This window comes from Malurus melanocephalus, unplaced genomic scaffold, assembly GCF_030028575.1.
Source record: "Malurus melanocephalus ecotype Western Australia unplaced genomic scaffold, MMel_1.1 scaffold_125, whole genome shotgun sequence".
Taxonomy (NCBI): domain Eukaryota; kingdom Metazoa; phylum Chordata; class Aves; order Passeriformes; family Maluridae; genus Malurus; species Malurus melanocephalus.
In genome coordinates this window covers 916,081-936,115 of record NW_026623357.1, presented here as the reverse complement: position 1 = coordinate 936,115, position 20,035 = coordinate 916,081, and the positions used below count along the sequence as shown (strand labels likewise).

At 46.1% G+C, this 20,035-nt stretch overlaps 1 protein-coding gene across 8 annotated transcripts in view; it reads left to right on the top strand.

Moving 5' to 3' along the window:
• Window positions 1-20,035, top strand: part of NFIA (nuclear factor I A) — a 240,404-nt gene that overhangs the window by 217,423 nt on the left and 2,946 nt on the right. The window lies entirely within an intron of this gene.

Here is a 20,035-nt window from a genome sequence, read left to right as displayed (position 1 = left end):
CTACGCTGAAATGTCACTTGCACTTTTTGTTTGTCTGTTGTGTTTAATTTTTTTTTTTTTTTTAATTTTTTTTTTTGGGCTTGTGTGGTGATAACGCTGCTTTCGTGACTGGAAGGGTCTCTCTCGCTTCCCGAGGTGTTTGCTTTAGTGCTGGGGTTTCAGAGGCTCTGGTTCCAGCCTGCTCCCCCCAGGCACTGCTTTAATTGTGTGTGGATTAGATGGTAGGGAGAAATCCTTTCTGTGAGGGTGGGGTGCCCAGAGCAGCTGGGGCTGCCCCTGGATCCCTGGMAGTGTCCAAGGCCAGGCTGGACATTGGGGTTTGGAGCTCCTGGGATGGTRGAAGTGTCCCTGCCCATGACACAAGATGATCTTTAYGGTCCTTTCCAACCCAAAYCARTCTGTRAGATACRCAGAAGRAGCTCAGAGAGACCCAGCAGGTAACAGCTCCCCACCAGACACGACGGGAGACTGCCCCTGTGACTTCCACGATTAAAAAAAAAACTCAAATTCCTGGTTGGCCATTTGCATGGTGGGCTTCRAGCGAGCAGGAGATTTTGCAATTGCGAGCACATCTGTTTCCTTACACAAARAGAAAAAAGTCCAGTTGAGGCAGGCCTATAAAGCTGGGTTAGCTGAATTCATRGTCCTGCTATGGTCAAATCAGAAGCTCAAGTAAACATTTGTGTTTCTTTAGGAGAAGGACGAGATTTAAATGTGCTTTTTCCAAGCTGTATCGAATTCCCAGGGYCGATTAAGAAAATAGTTGTTGGCAGTTTTGTTAGCAGCTAATTTGAGCCAGATGTTGAAAAAATTAAGTCTGGGCTTAATATCACGTTATCATGGGGGGGAAGGTATAAAAAAGTRAGCGGAGTTAGTGCTTTAGGACAACTGCAGTTTATAGTCTGAAGTGATTGCTTGACTGCGTTGCAATTCTTTCAAAGGTCAACAGCACGAAATATTTGAGGTTTTGTTTTGAGCTGGTTGCAACGACTAAAAAAGTAATAATTCAAAGAACTGGCAAACTGGGCAGTGCTACCCTTAGCTCCTGTAAGTTCTTTCAGATGGTTTATAGGCTTCTGAACAATYAGTGTGCAGATGAATGGCTGTCACATGCCACAGGAGGTGYRTGAAGACAGACTCCTCGTTGTGATRGCTTCAGCACCTCCGCTGTCACTGAAGCACAGGTCACTCATTCCCAAAGATTTTCAGTTTGCAGGGCTGCAGCCAGCTGCCTGTGAGCACAGCGTGGGTTTTTTGCTGCCTGCTCTTTGTGTACAATTTGTTAGGGGCTTTAGTTTATAGCTCTGTGCACAGCACAGGTTAAACTATATCGAATCTCAAACCTTCTCTGCATTAAATAGGGTCACAGAAAGTACAGCAGCGATGCAGAGAGGGGTTTAACCCATCAGATTCTGGGGGGTTTTTTCATGCCTTGACAAAACTCAGCCTGCACCCCACTTCTCCAGCTTTGTGCTTTATTGGGTTCATSAGTGGGACAAGTTTTCACGCACCTTCCCATTTAAATCATATTTCTCCAGTTGTTTTGGAAACAACTGGGATACACAGAAATACGCTGAAATCGGCAAACAGGAATGTTAAGGTGCACTGCTAAAGTCCTTAAAGCATTTGGTCTTTTCCTTCATAGCTCAGGAAACCTGAAACCCTTTGGAGAATGCTACTTACCTTTTCCAGAAGACTTGAAAAACCCCTAGTTGGTAAATTGATTATGTAGCAAGACACAACAGCATTAAGCCTCCAAAAATATTTAAAACTTACTTGCATCCTGCAGCCTAAGTTTCCCAGATAAGTTTGTTGCCTGTAAACTTTTATCCTCCTTATTTATGACTTAAATCATTTTAGAGTGCTCTAGCGTTACTTTAAGTGCTCCTCTGTAATGCAGTGTAGTGAATAACAATGCTGTACAGTGAAAAACAATACTCAAGCACAGCTTTCAATTAAAGTCTAACATGCTGCAGTGGGCAAGAAGACTGACTCCCAGCCTCTGACTCCAGCTGCATCTCCCWGCTCCTATACATCATTACACCACCACAGCCCACTTGATACTGAATATATAATTTATCAGCAAACTCACTACTTATTCATGAAAGAACTCTGAAGTTGACTGTGCTTTGAGTCAGAGAAGTGAGGTAAAAGTGCTAACTGCGATGATTTGGGATTTACGTAGCATTCCTCTAAACAAAGACAGCCTTTTGTGCTCTTTTTGCAGGCAAAAAGTTCTGTTAGTGTATAGAACGACCACTTAGTGTATTTTCAAAATGAAAATGTAMAAACACATAGGACTGCATTATTAAAAGCAGCTGGGGTGGCTCCTTTCCATCAGGATCTTTATAATGCATTCAGAGTTAGGCTGAGATACAGATCCTGAGCACCACTGACTGCTAGGGACACAGCTCCCTGAGACAAAAGGAAGCAGGGAACACTCAGAGCTTCTGGAAGTCAAGCTTAAATATAAGGGTTAAGCARCTCTTTGTTGCTGGAACCAAAAAATAAAAATTAAGGCCATATCTGAACATCTGCTTTTTTTTAAATTATGGTCCAGCCACAACCCATAGGAAAGTATTTTGGTCRGCTTTTGGGTGGCTCTGATGTTCTCTTCCAGTTGATGGAACGTTGGACTATAGGCACAGGTTACACATCATCATCATCATCACCATTAGTCCTCAGATGTTGCAGAAGTGAATCTGTGCAAGAGATGTGGCAGCTCCACGGAGCAGAAGTTGCAGTTCCCATACAAGGGCATTCACAGAGCATTGGAATAAAATCCCAGCAAATGTACAACAGCCTGGCTGGGTTGGGGCAAGGATCRTTCTGTCCTGGGCTGTTTGTAAACAACCAAACCCAGTACATGCCTTTCTTAATCAGTATTAGAAAAATCATCAGTAGACATTTCCATTAGCACTGCATTCTGATTTATGTCATGTTGTATCAAGGATAATCTCTTACAGGAATTTTATGGAATTTATGCGGTATTTGTTAAAAAGCCATCTTCCTGTGCTGACAAAGGTTGTAACAGGATGGCCACTCCATGACCGAACAGACCAGGAAATAAACTGCTTGAAGTCAGTAGTTCTGATTCAGTAACAAAAGCCCCCAAAGTGCTGTTGGCTTTGTCTGCTTTTAGCAGTTCCCAAACTTTTCTGTTGGTTTGGTTTTCCATCCGCTGCTTCCACCATCCATCACTCTGCCACTCCAGTCACTGCACAATTGTCCTGTCTGGGGAGTTACTGGAATCTAAATTTCTGTTTGAGCTATTAGAAGCAACACTTGACTTGGCATCCCCTGTATATGTTGACAAAAAGGCGCAGGTGTTGTAACCTTTGCTTGATAAATCATTTACTTTTGCTACTTGACTCGCAAGCAATATGGGGGCATCAGCTTTTTAACTGCCTCTTCCATATGCAAATCAGAAATACAGGATGCCTGGGGTGCAGGGGCTCTGGTTTCAAAAGCAAGTTGGTCTGGATAGCTCATGACTAAGTAATAGATACGTCTCTCATATTGCCAAGGGCTCGTAATAMGGAGAGCGGTAGAGGGATGGGAAAGTACCACGGCATTAATTAGGGACGAGGTGAATAAAGGGGTCTGAATTTTGGGGTGTTTTATTCCTGAATTGAATAGTGAAACACGGGCTGTGGGCTGGGAGGGCAGGCAGCTGGGAATGTTAAACCAGCAGCCTGTGAGCAGGGTTTGCCACTCACCAAATGCTGTTTGCTGCTCTCCAGTGCCCTGGCTTTGCTCTAGGGTACGGAATTCCTTTAGGGATCAGCGTGCTGTACTCAGCGTGCTGCAGCTCCACTTCACACTAAACATTGTTTACTAGGCTGAGTCCTGTTTGCCACCTACTTAGCCTGCATCTTCCTGGAAATTGTACTTGGGGTGCTAAAAACAGCTCCTGAGAAACACATGCCTGCTCCATCTAATCGCTCCTACCTTGCCCTGCACAGGGAGGTTATGAGGATGCAGGGAACAGAAACTGCCTCCCACTGCAGGCAGAGGATCAACACTTCACCCTGTAAAAAAGTGAATTTTGTACCCCTGACCAGCTATTTCAGGAAAAATCAGTCTCTTACGCAAACATGCTTTGTATCAGATCCATCCCAGACAGTTTTTAGAACTTAGTAAAGCACAACCCCAAATATTTATTCCCTTGCCTTTCTATAGGAAAAGATAAAACTTATTTTCAGAAGAACAGAAGTAGAAGCTCTTCCTGGTCCTGCCTTTCTATGATCTCAAATCACTGTTAGATCATGGATAATGAGGAAAGGTCTTGTGTTTTCACACTTTCCCTGGTTGGGCCCTAGAGCCACCCTGCTACAAAAGAGCTCACCCTTTATAACACCAAACAACTGAAACAAAAGGCCTGTAACCTGCCCAGAACACTGAAGTAAAGTTTAAGAAAAACCCCAAAAGTCAAACAAGCTTATCTAGGCAGCAAAATGACAGGTATGGAAACCAGCAAGCTCAGCAGAACGTCTTTATAAAGACCAGGTACAAAACTGCACCCTGTGAAATACATCTTTAAAAGAGCAATAGTAACTTAGGGGGGAAATCACTGAAGTTTAGCAAAATGTTTATAGTACAAGGAAATTGCTAACTCCTTTAGATCTGCTCCTGCTCTCTGCCTTTCCCAAATTAGACAGTGGTCTCTTTGTAGCTTTCTCCTTTTGGGCTTTTATTTATCTCTAAAGAAACCACCGTATGCCTCAGGTGCACACGCAAACCTAATTGTACAATTACTTTCTTTCCCAGAGACAAGGAAAAGCCTGTTCTGGTTCCCCACAAGGCTTTTAGAGAGCAAACTGCAACCTGCAATTTTTCACTGGCAGCACTTTAAAACAAAGGGCACGAGGGAAAAAAAAAAAAAAAAAATGAGCTGGGTGCTGTGTCCTGTAGGATAGCAGATGTGAGCTCTGCCAGAGCCGGAGGGGGAGGCAAATTCCAGAGCAGAGGGTCCCTCTGTGAGAGCAGCCAGGTGCTGCTGCCCGGACCCTGAAATCTGAGGAGAGTGGTGCAGGTGATGCCCCTTTCCAGGCTGGAGGCAGGGAGGGAGGCAGCCTGGCAGGTGGCAGACCCCAAAATTGTATGGGATCCATAGATCAAAGCCTGCCGCAGCTCCTGCAGCTCGTCRCTCCCGCCGCCGAAACCGCGGAGCCGCTCAGTGCCCAGGTTCCATTGCCACCCTATGGAAGAAAGAAACCAGTGCACACATTTTTCCTGTGGACAAATCAAACGTGTGCCTGGCTGCACGGGGATTTTCCATCCCTGCCTCTCGGTGCCCCCGTGTCGTGCCCTTTGGTCCCTCCGAAGGGGACGCTGATCCCTGCGCAGTTCGTGGCCGTGTGCCTTATTAATGAGCACCATGGGATGCCTGGCCCTGCTGCCTCACACCCTGCTGCCTTTCTGCTGCTTCCCAGAGCCCAGGAATTGTGCTGGGCACACAGGCAGGACCTGCTGGCCCTGGGGAGGCAGGRGAAGGGCAGGGTTTTGTGGCACTGTGCTGACAGCTGAGCCACCACCTCGCTCCGACACAAAGCAGGGTAGGGAAACTGAGGGCTGTGCGGGGGATATGGCAGAAAACATGAGAGACTGAAGGAAAGACACCAGGCATTTTATTTTGGGGCTTCTGAGCAGGACTGTTTRTGAACCAGGTCAGAGCTACTTGTTGCTCAGAGGACTGTCCATCCTCAGGATCAGAATACTCATCCTCGAGGTTGGACACACTGCTTGTGAATGGAGATGAAAACACTAATTTAGAAGCATTTGTTGGAATCAGCCCCTTCAGAATTCCATATTCCGTACAGGAACCTCCCTAAACCAGTACCTGTGTCCAATTTCAGCTGCAAAGCACTTTTAAACAGAGACTTGAACACTCCTTTTCTTWCTTTTGGCCTGTCTAGCAAATATAGTGGGAGGTTCAGAACACCATTTCCATGAAGGAACAACATTTCTAGTGTGTAAAGAAGGGAAATTTRCATAGATCAGATATAAAAACACAATTTTGGGGTGTGGGACTTTCTTGAGCTGCTGAAGGTGGAGCAAACTCAATAGGATCTGTGGACTTTCCCAAATTGGCAAAGGGAAGCAAGGGCTGCTCTCCTCCAACAACTGGAGGTCTGAGCCCTTTTATGACCACTCAAAGTTTTGATCTCTGCCCAAAAAGTGCTTTGCTGTTGAACCAATGGCATCATGATCTGCATTTTGGTGCTGTTTACTCTTCCACCCAGGATATAGCAAATACCATCCTGAACTTCAGGGTGGCCTGGAAAATGTAGAGTCTAGAGGGAGTGTGGGTAGGAAATGCAGTGCCAGACTCTGTCAAGGAAAGGTCACAGAGGTGACCAGAAATGAGGGTCATTCTCCTTCCCTTCCCTCCTGTTCATCTCAGGGCACAGAGCCCTTTTAACTGAGCTCTTGCAAAGGGCAAGACTATGGAATTCCACTCTCAGGTCAGTTCTTAAAAAGAGCTGAGAGCAGCATACCTCAGAGAGAAAGCGCATATTGCACTAGAAAGGTTAAGATTCACAGAGAATTTCCCACTCTCATCATGTGGCTGCATCTTCAAAGTGGGCTGGAGCCAAACCAGTCCCAAAACGCCTGGGTTAGTCCTCAGCAGGGGAGATCCTTGTTCCTGGGTTTTTTCTTCCTCCTCGTAGGCTCTGGTGAACAGYTCAGGCTCTTTTTTGGAAACTAGCACTCAGCATCCTATTTCCARTAGATTTAGCGTAGAATTATTTACAATGGACATAGATGAATTTCCCAAACTAAGCAATTAAACTTATTGAGCTTTCCCCCTCCTCACAATAACCAGGAAGCCTGTGCATGAGGCTGCCTTTCTGTGGGTTTTATGGCCATTACTTACTCCACAGTGGGGGAGAAGAGAGGGAAGAACTAAGTGTGGGCCTGGTGGGAAGAGTTGGCAAATGCAGAAATATGATGAATGAGCTGGAGAGATTTAATTTCTTACTAAATTCTCTACAAGCTGTGTAACCTTTCTTTAGCTAAACAATTACTCTAAAAGGCAATGATTTTCTGTGTTTTCATTGAAAAGTCTTCATAATAACAATGGCCTATGTTCTCCTTCTTGAAGAACTTCTGCCAAAAAACAGTTTTCTTTTTTCCATTCAGCAGGAAACTTTCTTTTATTTTTATTTTTTCAATCTCATATTCCCCGCTAACATGGATTTACAAGGCCCTGCCACTTACTGCATGGGGCTGGGAAGAAGCTTCCCCTCAGGCCAAATCATTTTGGTCCATCTCCTTTGTGGGGATTCTTGCAGCTTCCTCCCAGGAGGAYTGCAACCACTGTCAGAGACATAATAGCAGACCCAAGTGGCCGTTTAAGATGACAAAATGTGACATTCCCTGTGTTCACAGGTCAGGGTACATGCGAGGGGACTCCCAGATTTGTTTTTCAGCGGACAGGCAGCAGTTCTCGCAGTGTTGTGGTGGGTGCAGTTGAAGGGAGTGTGACTTTGGTGTGGTGGGGCAGAAGGTCATCAGCTGTTTGTAAATTCATGGCCCACGCTGCCAAGATGAAAAAATGAGGGTGGAGCTGATCCTCCCTGAGACACAGGGTCTGGTTTAGGGGGTCCTGTGGCCAGCTGGGGTCTCGGGAGGGCTTTGAGGGTGCAGCACAGGCAGAGCACCACTCACATCCCGGCGTTCACACACAAATCAAGCAATTTAGGGCAAAGTTAGAGTTCTGTGCCTCTTGCTGCTGTTGGCTGGCATGGCCGATTTCCTGCCCACCCCTGCCCACCCCAGCCTCCATGGCAGATAATGCTGTATTGGATTAGTCTGCTCGCTGCTGCATCAGGCCCACGATCAATTTATTGACTCTGTCAGAGTGGCTAGTACAGTAATTGTTACAAGAGCAGAATAGAAAGCAAGAATGTGTCCACATAAAATATAAAAATGACGTTTTGTTCGTTCTTTCCTCTTTGGCCCTATAGATCTTGATGTGTTTACACAGTGGAGAGCACTTTACTTAAGTTAATCAGCTCCTTCTACATTATTAATTGCGACAGTTARGGCGCTACGTGGCGGCAAACGTATTATTGAGAGCATTGATCTCACGCTGACGGTGTGGACCTGGGTGGGTTTTGTATTCCTTCTCTTCTTCTGCAACTGCTCGAGGGCACTATCAAATCCCATTTCTCTGACTGACAATAGGCCATCGATGCCATCGATCCCAGGGAGGGGCAGGAGGCTGCACACCAGAAAGGAGGGAATGTGCAGAGAGCCGGGCTCGGGAAGGGGCTGTTGGAAGTTGGTAATCACAATAATTACATGCCTGGCCTGATTTCTCTATTTTGTAAAGAGTAATAATTTAAGAGCTGAAGTTTGCCAGGTGCTGAAGATTTGCAGAGGTGGCACGATGAGACCTTTTAAAATGTGTGCGGAATGTATACCCTTACAAAAAAAAAAAAAAAAAAAAAAAAAAAAAAAAAATCCATCCTGACTTTTTACAAGGGTTTTGGAAGTGCCTTTGAAAGACATTTCATGAAAGTTCAGCCTTCGCAGCTGATACCTATATGAGCTCCATAAATTGCACCCAGCCTGACAAACTCCAGTAGGTGTCACATGTGACCTGGATGGAAAAGGTCAGCGGCTGAATTTATGGCTTTTGCATTTACTGGAACATTAAGATTTTTTGCCAACTGCCATATATACTGACATAAAGTATATACATATACTTTTTAACAATTCTGCAATCAAAGGATTAGGACCACCATTCTACAATGAAGGTCAAAAATTAAAGGCCACAATCCCTACATCCTTCCCTATGGATAGGCATTAAGCTACCTCTGTTGTAAGAATCACCTTTGCTTAATGGCATTTACACAGAGGTCAAGGAATGAATAAGCTCCAGAGGTGAACACTTTGCAAAATGGACTGTCCTRCTCTGAAATTAATACTGAATTCCATAAGAAGGGGCCAAAAGAAGCCTTTCCCTCCCCAATTTGCAGCAGATTCCATGTTCTCAAGCATCACCTCCCTAGAGCTGGACTGTCCTGGATAAATGTAAATAACATAGAGGGGAWGGAGTGGGGTTTCAAAAGAAACACAGCAAAATTACCTCAATTTTAAACCTGTTCATATTTTAAATTTGACAATGGTGCCTGTTCTTAGTAAGGATTAGTAACAGCATGAGAAGTTGCAGCTTTCAAATTGTACCTGGTTTTAGTTTAGAACAGCAAAATACCTCTCGTTTTAAGCTTTTGCTTTGACAGCATTTTCTGCTGGAGCAGAGGTGGAACTGGAAAAGTTTAATTTAAAACCAAGATTTAAAAAAAAAACCCTCTAATAAAAATCAGGGGGCTAAACTTAAAAACACCTTCTAGGTTCTAGTTGCTTTAGTTATTAATATTCAGTTTTGAAAACAGTACTGACACTATAATCATAATATTCTCAGGCATATTCACTTGTGTGACCCAACTGTTACATCACCTATACAAACACTGGTTATCACACGTGAAGAGATGCAGCTGAATGCCCTGCAGAAGGCMATGAAATGTAATTTTAATTGTAAGATATGAGTAACCAAAGTCATAGMCAACACAGTGCAGCCACCTCTGAGGCTGAACACAATAATTTAGGAAGGAATTGTTCTCTGTGAYGYTGTGGCTGTCCCTGGATCCCTGGAAGTGTCCAAGGCCAGGTTGGACATTGGGGCTTGGAGCACCYTGGSATAGTGGAAGGTGTCCCTGCCCTGCAGGATGTGAAAARASAKAAGYTTTAAGGTTTCTTTYACCCAAAAMCATTCTGGGATTSTATAATTTCTGCATTGCTTGGAGCAGCTTTATACAACTTTAAGTATCCTTTTGTGTTTTTGCTATAACTGCCTCCTTTTAGATATGACAACARAAAAAGTATCTCTTTTTAAAGGGAAAAAAAAGGATAAACTGAGATATGACATTTTCACGTGGAGTTGAGTTTTTTCCATCTTTGCATGTGCTAAAAAATGAGACTTGAGATTTTGGAAGAACACTTCAACACATTATATTCTTTGTTTGACTCTTCTCTGGCTTGTTGGGGTTGTTTTAAGGACTTCCTTGTAGTCCTTTGGGTTAAAGGTCATGTCTGAGAATCTGTGGTATGGGACCCGGCCATACATTCATGACAGTTGATGAGAGGAGGAGATGGAAGRTTTGTTATTGGCAGGAGTTTCTTTTAGAAATACAATAACATTTTTGTTTAATTATGCTAGTCTTTTGCTTATAACTGCACACAGTAGAGTAAATCTAGTCTTTTTCAGATAAGATGAAAGTTAAAATTCACATTTTCTTTGTGGGGAGGGATTKCAGTGCAGTCTTCTCGTATCTGTGGAGTTTTTATTTTGTGGCTGCAGGTATTAACTCTTGATGACTTTAAAGCCATCTTCCTTGATGTCGAGATGGGTTTGGGTTTGGGGTTTTCCCAAATTACTGGTCTTGAAGGCTGGATCTGAAAGTTTAGGCCAGGTTGGGTGRGGTTTGGAGCCACCAGATCCAGTGGAAGGTGTCCCTGACCATGTCAGGGAGTTTGGAAGATCATCTGATCTTTAAGGTGCGTTCCAAACCAAACCATTCTGYGATTCCGTGATTTCCCAGCAAGGGAGGCTCCACAGGCTCTGTACAAACTCTCTTCCCACMAGCACAAAGGGCAGAATTTGTCCCAGCAGTTGTAGCTGCTTTATCAGTGCTGTTGATGTTGAGTGAGTCTGAACAGAGCTCAAATTCTTCTCCTGGAAGCTCTCTGGGAACACGAGGAGTAAAAGTAGTAACATTTAGGGGGAAAAAAAAGGGGGGAAGAGAAAGCTGGAGGAGAGCTGTGGTTCTCCATACAATGGAGCAGCTTACTCAGGGAGTACAAAGAGCCACTTCTACGCAGGCTATTTCCAGGGAAAAGCCTCACATTCAGTGACTCACAAAAGCGAAGAGGCACCTTTTGATTTTAAGTTCAAGGTTTACATTAGTAATTTTGTCTGTTTTCTCTGTTAGTATTAATTAAATTGAGATAGTTTAATTAGTATTACTAAATTTGATCATTAGTAGTAATTCATTCTGCCTGCCATACTGCACAAATATGATGAAGCAGAAATAACTAAATTGTTTAATTTCATCTCGTTTAATGACTTTACACTCCACCAAGACTTTCACTGGCATCTCGCAGTATGTGTGAAAATYGCTCCAAGCTAGGCCAAGACCCAGCTCCCTTTAGCCAACCATGTCTAATGCCTCCTTCCTCATCCAAAAAAACCTTTTCCCATTTCTCCAGTGGAGAGCTGGCAACCTCTGGAGCCTAGGGTGGTCTTTCCCTGCACCAGTCACACAGCTCCTGCAGCATCCTGACCCCAAAGGCCCCAATGGACCTTTACAAAACTCATTTTGATTCCCCACAGAAGCCCCATCATGGATCCTCACGGCAGAATTCCCTTTGTGGATCCCACACTGGGTCCCTGAGCATCATGCACCACCTTCTATTTTTCTTAGAGCAGTTTAGCAAGGTACAAAGCACCRGGAAAAATGCAGATGTCAAAAGTTCCCACGTTCAGGAGAGGTTTTTTGTTCAGCTCAATGCCCTCTTGGCTTTCTGTTTTTAAGAGGAGTTTTGGGAAGGAGGGGTTTCCTGATGAATCGAGTCATTATTCCTCCAGCTCACTGTCTTCTCTGATTTTAAGGCCAAAAGTGCCAGAGTTGCCTTCTTGCTCCTATTTCTGTCGGTGTTAATTTGGAGACCAGTTTTGATCTCCTTGCCCAGTAACACCTAGGACTTGCCAAAACCCCAACTCCTCTTCCTTTTTTGYGGTCTCCAAACCCAACCTTGCTCTGCCCACCTCTCTTGGCCTCCTTATCCTGGAGCTGTCCCTTTGCCTGGAGTGTGCCCTGCTCGCCCCACGGTTCCCAATTCCTCACCTGTGCCTCCCAGTCCCCCAATGACCATCCCCCCTGGTTTTTGCCCTGCTTTGTTCAGACTGAGCACAATTTGCTSTCCCCACAGGGCTGCTCCACTTCACCCACAGGCAGAGAGCACAGGCAGGGATCTGACTTTTGGGGGGGATTTTGGAGGGAGCACTCACTTTTTTGGCCAGTCCAAGTTATTCTCTCCCCTCCCTGTGCTCTGAAGTGGTCTCAGGGCAGTCAGAAAAGGCAGCTGAACTACCTTTGGTAGCTGTAGCTGAACTTGATCTGTGATGAGTCTTCTCCCGTTACAGCACAGGGAGCCCCTGCACAGGGATGTGGTGGCGGACAGGTCCCCTACAGCTCCTTTGGGGCTGTCAGAGCYAGGGTGACACAGGAGCTGAGTGACCAGGGCAGGAAAAGGCCACCTCAGCCTTCAACCTCTGCAGGCTGCAGTGACCTTTCCCTCCTCCCTGCTCTCCAGTAGAGAAACGGGRAAAAAACGGGGTAAAAACCATGGAGCAAAGAGCCAGAGCATCTTCAGCAGCTCGGTGGCAGAACCATCCATCCCTTTGGGACCCTTGGGATGGACACAGCTCCCGTGTGTCGGGATGGGAAGGCAGGAGAGCTGTGGGTGCGTGTACGTGTGTGTCTGTGCGTGTGTGCTCGGGCTGCGAGCCGCCAGCCCAGCCTGGGAGGCCCAGGATGGGGGTGGATTTTCTTTGGATGACTTTCCCCGATTGTCTAAAGCAATAAAAGTAAAGAAACTTTGGTGGGGTGGGGGGAGAGGAACGGTGGTTGAGGGGAGATTATTTTTGCAGTCCTGGTGCAAGCAGAACTCCTGAGGTTTCGGTGTAGGGGGGGTTCTGCTCGCCMGAGGACTGCAGGAACTGGCTTAAATTGAATAAAACTGTAAGTACAGTATCGGGGACGGCGTAACAAGGAGTTCTGCAAAAGCAACACCGCCGGAAAGCACAATGAAGAATAGAGCGGGTTACGCCGCGGCGAAAGTATGTACTGGTTGTTATAACACCGTGCCTCCAGAATAAATTATGTCCCTTTAAAAAGTAATACTTTAACTGTGGAGCTATATAGAGACAATTAAGACGATATTGTTCTCCTCATTTCCCTGCCCCCCTCCCTCCCTCCCTCTCTCCGCAGTAGCTCTGTGGAAACTTTTAATGCTGCAGCTTGAAGCTCGGGCCTCTGGGTCTGCAATGCCTGAGAAAGCACTGCGGGCTCTAACTGTAAAACATTCCTTCGGCAAGCCCTGGAAACAGGGCGAGCTGGCGCAGCCGAGGTTCAGAGGGATCACATGGAAATGAGGGCTGGCTGCAGGCTCCCCAGGAGAGGTTTATTTCCCCGTTAAACCTGAACTTGAACTTGGGGAGGCGCAGCCGGAGCCCGGGCTGAGGGCGGCGGCGGTGAGGGACGGGAGCGGGGCCGCCGAAGGCCGCGGGCGCCCGCCCTCAGGACCGGGGGGTTCTCCGGGCACCGACCGGCTTTGTGCCGTGTCCAGGGGGACAGCCGTGCCCAGGGGAGCCAAAGRGGTTTTGCTTTCATCCCAGCAAAAGCGCTGGAAAGCCCCGTGGCAGCGGTGTGTCTGCCGTCCCAGTTTCCACGGGACTTCCCGGCATGGGGTTACCGCCGGCTCCGAGTCCCCGCGCACACGTGTTGTTTCATAAAAGGAAAGAAATGAGTGAGATCTGCTGTAAGAAATGCGGGGTTGTTGCCTTCTCGAGCAAATTTAGTTGTGCTTCCAGCAGAGAAAAATACGGGGCTKTCTAAAAACGAGGCGTAGAGTGCAGAACTCGACCCCCCCGGCAGCGCATTTGCTTTTAGCTCGCAATGGTAGATGTGAACTGTGTTTTAAAGTTGGTTTTGCCTCTTTGATTCCACGCATTGTGCTGTTTCCTCCTTCTGCAAAAGTGTGCACGGAGCAGGGGAAAGCATCACCCAGGTGTGGTGGCASGGGTGGTGCTGTCCCAGCCACAGGCATGGGGCATCTCCATTCCTCTCTCCCCACAGCTGGGGGGTCATATTTTGGTCATTCCCGATTACTCCCGAACAATTTTTGGCTATGTTTATAGCAAAACTTTGAAAGGATGAATGGGCGAAAAAAAAAAAAAAAATCCCGCTTGGCAGTAACTCAGGAAATATCTACAAAGATGTTCTTTCTGGAGCGAGATCTGATTTCAGGGTTTGTGTTAGGATCATTTTTATTCTGTGACAGCACATAAAGAGAGCGGGACAGAGCAACGAGGTCTGGCATTGCTAAAATCCCTTCTGTGTGTGTGTGAGGTTATATAGTTTATCAGCACAGAAACCACCACGGGCTTGGAAAAGTAAACAGCTGGCTTGGGTCTGCGCGCTCACTTTGGAGTTGTCTGCAGGATTTAAATGGCTCGCCTGCGTTTTTCGGAGCAGGGCAAATATATATGGTTTTCCTTTCAAACACGTCAAAGGGTTTTTTTGCAGCCATTTGTTTTCTCAGTTCCTTTTTTATTTGTTGCGATTTTCCTTTCTGATCCATTCCGGTTTATTTTGCTTTTACAAACGGCTTCGCTGCCACCAGCAAGTCTACAAATAAATATTTAAAAAAAAAAAAAAAAGTTTCTAGCCCACTCGGAAAAACTTATGGCAGCGACAAATATCAGAGAAAGCCATCGTCTCTCTCAAAGATTTCATCTCACCCTCCACTTAATCCGCTTGCTGTACCTCAGATCTCAAGTAACTTTCATACTGTGGGCTCACTTTAATGGATAGAATCTATTTTTCATGAAAAAAGCAGGAAATAAGCTGTCTTTCGTACAAAGATTTACAAAATGTAATCATTGTTGAAATATTCTCTTTGAACTGCCTTGTCCGCAGGGGTGTCTGGCTCCCAATACCCCCGTTTCTTTAGAACACCCTTACAAGTTCTTCTGGTAGATCAGGTACACTGGTGGTTCTGGTCTTTGATGTCTTGAATGAATGAAAGAAAAGCATAATAAAAGAGAGCTGTTGATCAAGCATAAAATACTCTTTAAGCTGACAGAATGGCAGAGTTAACACATTCTAAGCTGCTTTTAGGTTTTTCCTTTTTTCCTCACATTTTCCTGTGCTTTGTGTACAGTGGGGGTTTTTATTTTTTGAAAAGTCTCTGATCTATGTAGTATGCCGTCCTCTAACAAAAACCAAAATGGGATTGTTTCTCCCTCTTTCTCCCTTTCTTTTTCCTCTCTCTCTTTCACTCCACTATCTTTTTTTTTCTTTCTTTTTTTAAACAGCAAGGGTTGCAGTTTAGCATGGCTGCAGTCAGCTTTCAGCCGACCACGCAAAGTTTAGAAGTTATTTTGCAGATTTCAGAGTTGACTTACTAACAAATAAATGAACTTCGTTGCTTGGCTGTTTAGAAAACTGGAGGAAAACTGTAACTGGCAAAATGTCCCCTAAGTAAAGGGAAGACCCTCTGCCTAAAAGCAATTTTGTAAACCAAAAGACGGGCAGGAAAATGACCTCATTGTGAGAGAACTTTTCTTTTAGAGGCAGAGAAAAGGGAAAGTTTTCTTCCTGTAGATCTAATTTAGATCTTAAGTTCCCATACATTATTTATACATCATATTCAGAGTGCCAGCCTACTCTGCTGGCTGGGTTACATTTCAAACATTTGCCATTGATAAGTCGTTGCTGTATTATATTCAGGCTAAATGCGAATATGTCATAGCGCAGTCAATCTTTAATCCKCTGAGCTCCAGGTCGGGGCAGCAGGGGGTCCAGCACTCAGAGCATTGCTTTATACTTAAGAAACATCTGGGGCCAGCTGGGACACTTTACTGGAACATTCAGATGTCTGGAACAACAGCAGGAGTTACTGTACGAGTGTGTTTTCATAGGTTCGGGAGGGTTTGGGGTGACTTATTTAAAAACACTCGCTGTTCCCAACTTGAGGTTTGAACCCAAGCAGAAATCTTGCCTGAAGTGAGTTTGTTGGTCCCGGGAGAGAAGTGGTTTGGACTACTATACATTTTTAATAGTCAGCAGGCAAAAGTGCATATTACAAAATTATTGCACGTAATTTAATGCAGTTTGCCACGACCRGCATTCCCGCAAAAACGATGGGATGCAGAGCTACTGTAGGCATCGCCCGGAGAGCGGCGTCCCTCCTGGGACGGGTTTTATGTGCCTCCAGACAATATAAATGTGCTCAGAGTGGGGCGTGTGACTCCCCCAGGGGCGGATGTTGGACAACCAGAAGATTCTCTCACTGTTTTATGTCCCTTTGGGGATGACCAACATGCTACTTACGTCCCCGTTGGTATTTCAGCCTGGAAAATATAATTACTAAATAATTAATCCCAGCTCTAAGAAAATAACTTGCACAGGCACAAAGGTGACCTTGTCTTTTATATTCACCTTTCGGTCCCGTGCAGTAGGATCAGGTTTTGGGCCTGGAGAAACTGCAGGRGAAGCACTAGAAGAGCGGGATGAATTCAGACGTGGGGTAAACCAAAGGCTGTATCTGCGGGAGCCCTCCAGCCAGTCGCACCAGGAGCTGAACTGCCACTGCCTCCCCTCACCCTGGCAACCCTTTTGAAATGGCATCAAAGCCCCAGTTTTGTCCCCTCGCTTTCACACGACGCGCCGTGGGGAAGAGCCTGCCCGGCACCTCTCACAAGGTGATGCCAAAAGGCCCRGTTTGCTGCCTGACTGTTCAGGCTCTCACTTTATCTTTGCAACCAGAAGGGGCTCGTCACCCCAATTCACCTCCCCGGTGTTAATGTTTGCAAGTGCCCCGAAGTTTTTGAGGTGACTGAAATGTCATCCCCAAACAAAACAACACTCCACGAGGAGCCCCTCGCAGGTCGTGTCTCAAGTTCAGCTGCCCAAACAGCCTCTTTGCCGGTGAGCTCTAAAGCTTGTAGGGTGGGTTTTTTTTTTTTTTATTTAGGCTCTTATCACAGGTGGGTTTTCCCKCCAGGGCCCGTGCAGCGATCGCTTCCTGCACGCGCCCGGGGCAGCAACGGCCGCAGCGCCGTTTGAAGTCCCGACAGCACCGACCCATCCCGCTGCCGGGCACGCAAATTGGGCTGGAACCTAAAGAAAACGGCTAYCACTGAGCACCTCTGAGCCCTGCGTGGGTATGGGGAAGCCAAAGCTACCCTGCGTGGAGCTTGTCAGAGTTTCAAATGTGTGAATGTCCTTAAATAACCCACATCGCCCGGAGAAATAAGCCAACTGTCACACCCAGTTCTGGATTCCACATTAACAACCTCCTTCCGCAGCGTTAAACTTTGCCCTTGAGGACTTTTGTTTAACTTCTTAATTCGAAAAACAGATAGGGAGGGTGCGCAGCCCCGGCTTTCTGAGCGAGCTGAAAGGTCCCATTGTTGGGGCAGGAGATGTGCAGGTAGAAGCAAATGGAACAAGTTTGGGTTTGATTGTCGTTCTGCTTGGAAACACGTGAGCGGTGCTGGCGGGGAGGCTGGGGATGAGGGACGGCGTGCAGGAAGGCTGGTTGGTTTAAGGAGGTTTTCATAAACAATGGGCCTGTTCCCGGGCTCCTGAAACTGCTGTTTCGGGCAAAAATCTGCTGCAGGAGTCAATGAGGCACTCGGAGCTTTTCGCCTGTTAAATATCCAGAATCGCGGAATGTTTCCTTGCTCTTCTTCCCATACAAAGGGGCCGATTGTCAGGAGTGGCTGGAGGATTTTCGTGTGTCTCTGCTATCTCCAGAACCCCATAAGAAACAAATAGACTTGCGTTATCAGAGAACCGTAATTGCCATCTCAGACTTCCTGTTTAGGATTCAGTCAAGTAGATATTGTTTATGGATCATAAAACCTTACTACTGTGAGGATTCTCAAATACGAGTTTCAACTTTCATGGTGCTGTAAATTAGGGGGGGGTAAAGAAAGAAGTGTGATAATACTCCTCAGAGAACAGTAAAATAGAGCTCTGCAATGGTTAAATGGAATTTTATAAGCACATTCAGTGTGGAACTGTTTTGCATTACATGAGTTGAATACCTTAGAGATGACACACATCTGCAGGCACTTTATTAAATCCTTAGTCAGCACTTTTCAACCTGATGAGATTACTTCTTCATTTGACTGGAGAAAGGGAAGCAAAGATCTCGTACCGGACTGCAGAATTCTTTCTGATGTTTCACCTTGAGCTCTGGAGAAGGACAGCGAGATGCTCGGCAGGACAATACAGGCTCGTAGTGGCACTGAGGACCGTGTGGCAGCAATTTCACTGAGCAGGACCTTTAGTTCCAGTGGGTTCATTTAGCTCTAAACTTGCCGGGAGAACAGTGCTGCAAAGTAAATAGAGGGGAAATAAAACACCRGCTCTTTCATGAAAACGCACGGAGATCATATCATCCTGAGCGTACTGCGATAGGGCCCATGATTTAAATGGAGATTTTAAATTAAGAAAGGCAACACCGCCTTCCCCGAGTGGGTGCAGTCGGATAGGTTACAGAACTGAAGGGATGAAATGGGTGAGGTGCTTAGACATTGAGCAGCACTCTAAAAGCAAGGCATAAAATACTTTGGCCATCTGAATGTAGGGATCCGGGCTTCTTTTTTTCCATCCTAAGCTCCCTAATCATGCAAAAAAAAAACCCTGCCAGATCCCGACTATCGGGTCTCCGAGTGCCTAATACGCTTCCTAGACGTTTTCATTTGAGGCCGGAGGTCTCCTCTCCCTCRCAGAGAAGTTTCACAGGTGCTCCAGGGGAACAATGGTGCTCTTCAGCCCTAATCCTGGAAGACTTAGACGTGTATAGGAGGCTTGAGGGGGATATGAGATCTTAATATTAAAATGATTAGCAGAAAAAGGAGGATCATTCTGTGCGTGCGTTTCAGCCGTAAGATGCTCTAAATTAAACCGGTGTCCCGAGAGCGGTGCTGGTGGGATCTGCCGGGTAAATGCGCTCTCTGTCTCGCTGTTCTGCTGCCTCAGCCCATAAAACATCTCATCCAAGTGGGGCTGCAGGAGCAGGCGGAGCAGGACGCAGCTGTTGGCGAAACTCTCTGAGTTTGGGTCCCGTAAAAGCAGCTTTTCAGTCCAGGCCGTGAGGAGCCCCAGCAAGGAAGTTTTGAAACGAGCGTGCGGTTTTGGTCTGGGTTGCTCCTGTAAGGGTTAATTAAGTTTTTCATCGGTATTAAGGCCGAGCAGTGTCTGCAGGAGTCATATTGACACCCTRGTGCATGGTAACTCTACTCCTTTATTGACATGTTGCTAGTCAGGAGCACAATAGCGCTCTGTGTCTGCAAATCATTGCTAAAATCATCTCAAGAAAAAAAAAAGTTTGAAAGCCCAACGCGAGACAAAGGCCCCAGAGCTGCACTGCGCCGCTCAAAACTCCCGAGTCAGCAACTTCTATTGATTAAAAACTAACCTTTAAAGTAACTCGCAGAGTGTGTGGTTAGCATTTAAATTTAAACATGTCATGAGTTGATTTGTGTTACTGAATACCAACTCCGAAGGAGTTACATTCACATCAGATTTTTTTTTTTCTAATTCCCTTAAGCAGCTAAAGTATTTCATGAAATGTCAATAGGGCAGGGGGGAAAAAAAAGGTGTTTTGGAGGGAGGGGACTCGCGCCCAGCCTCGCCGTTTCTTTTCCCATGCAAATAGTCACCCCAAAAAGAAAAGTGTGGGGAGCGACACACAATAATTAGACCTTTGTCTAACTTTCCCAAGTGCCAGAGAAAGACAGATTAATTAAATATACAACAGTGTTGGTTTTTGGAGTGGGGGTCTCTCTTGCTGTGGAGGTCATAAATTAGGCAGAATAAATAGTTCAGTGTGTTGGGAGCGGGGCTCGACGTCAGCGCGGCTGGCGGCGGTGGGAGGGCGCAGCGCCGCGCTTGCGGATGGCGGTCACGTCTGGGGCTGTCTGGTTGCCCTTAGCAACGAGACATGATGTAACACCGGGATGAACTTGAACTTGGGGGACTTGAAAAGGGAACAATAGACCAGAGCAATCAATAAAGCCTATTTCAGTGAAGGATTACAGAGCCGCTCTGGGGTAACCTTGTCTGCGAGGCGCGGGGTGAATAGCGAGATGCGTGAAGGAGCGCGGGGCGGCGGGGGACGGACGGACGGAGCGGCCGGGGCGGCCGGACACACGGACCGAGGG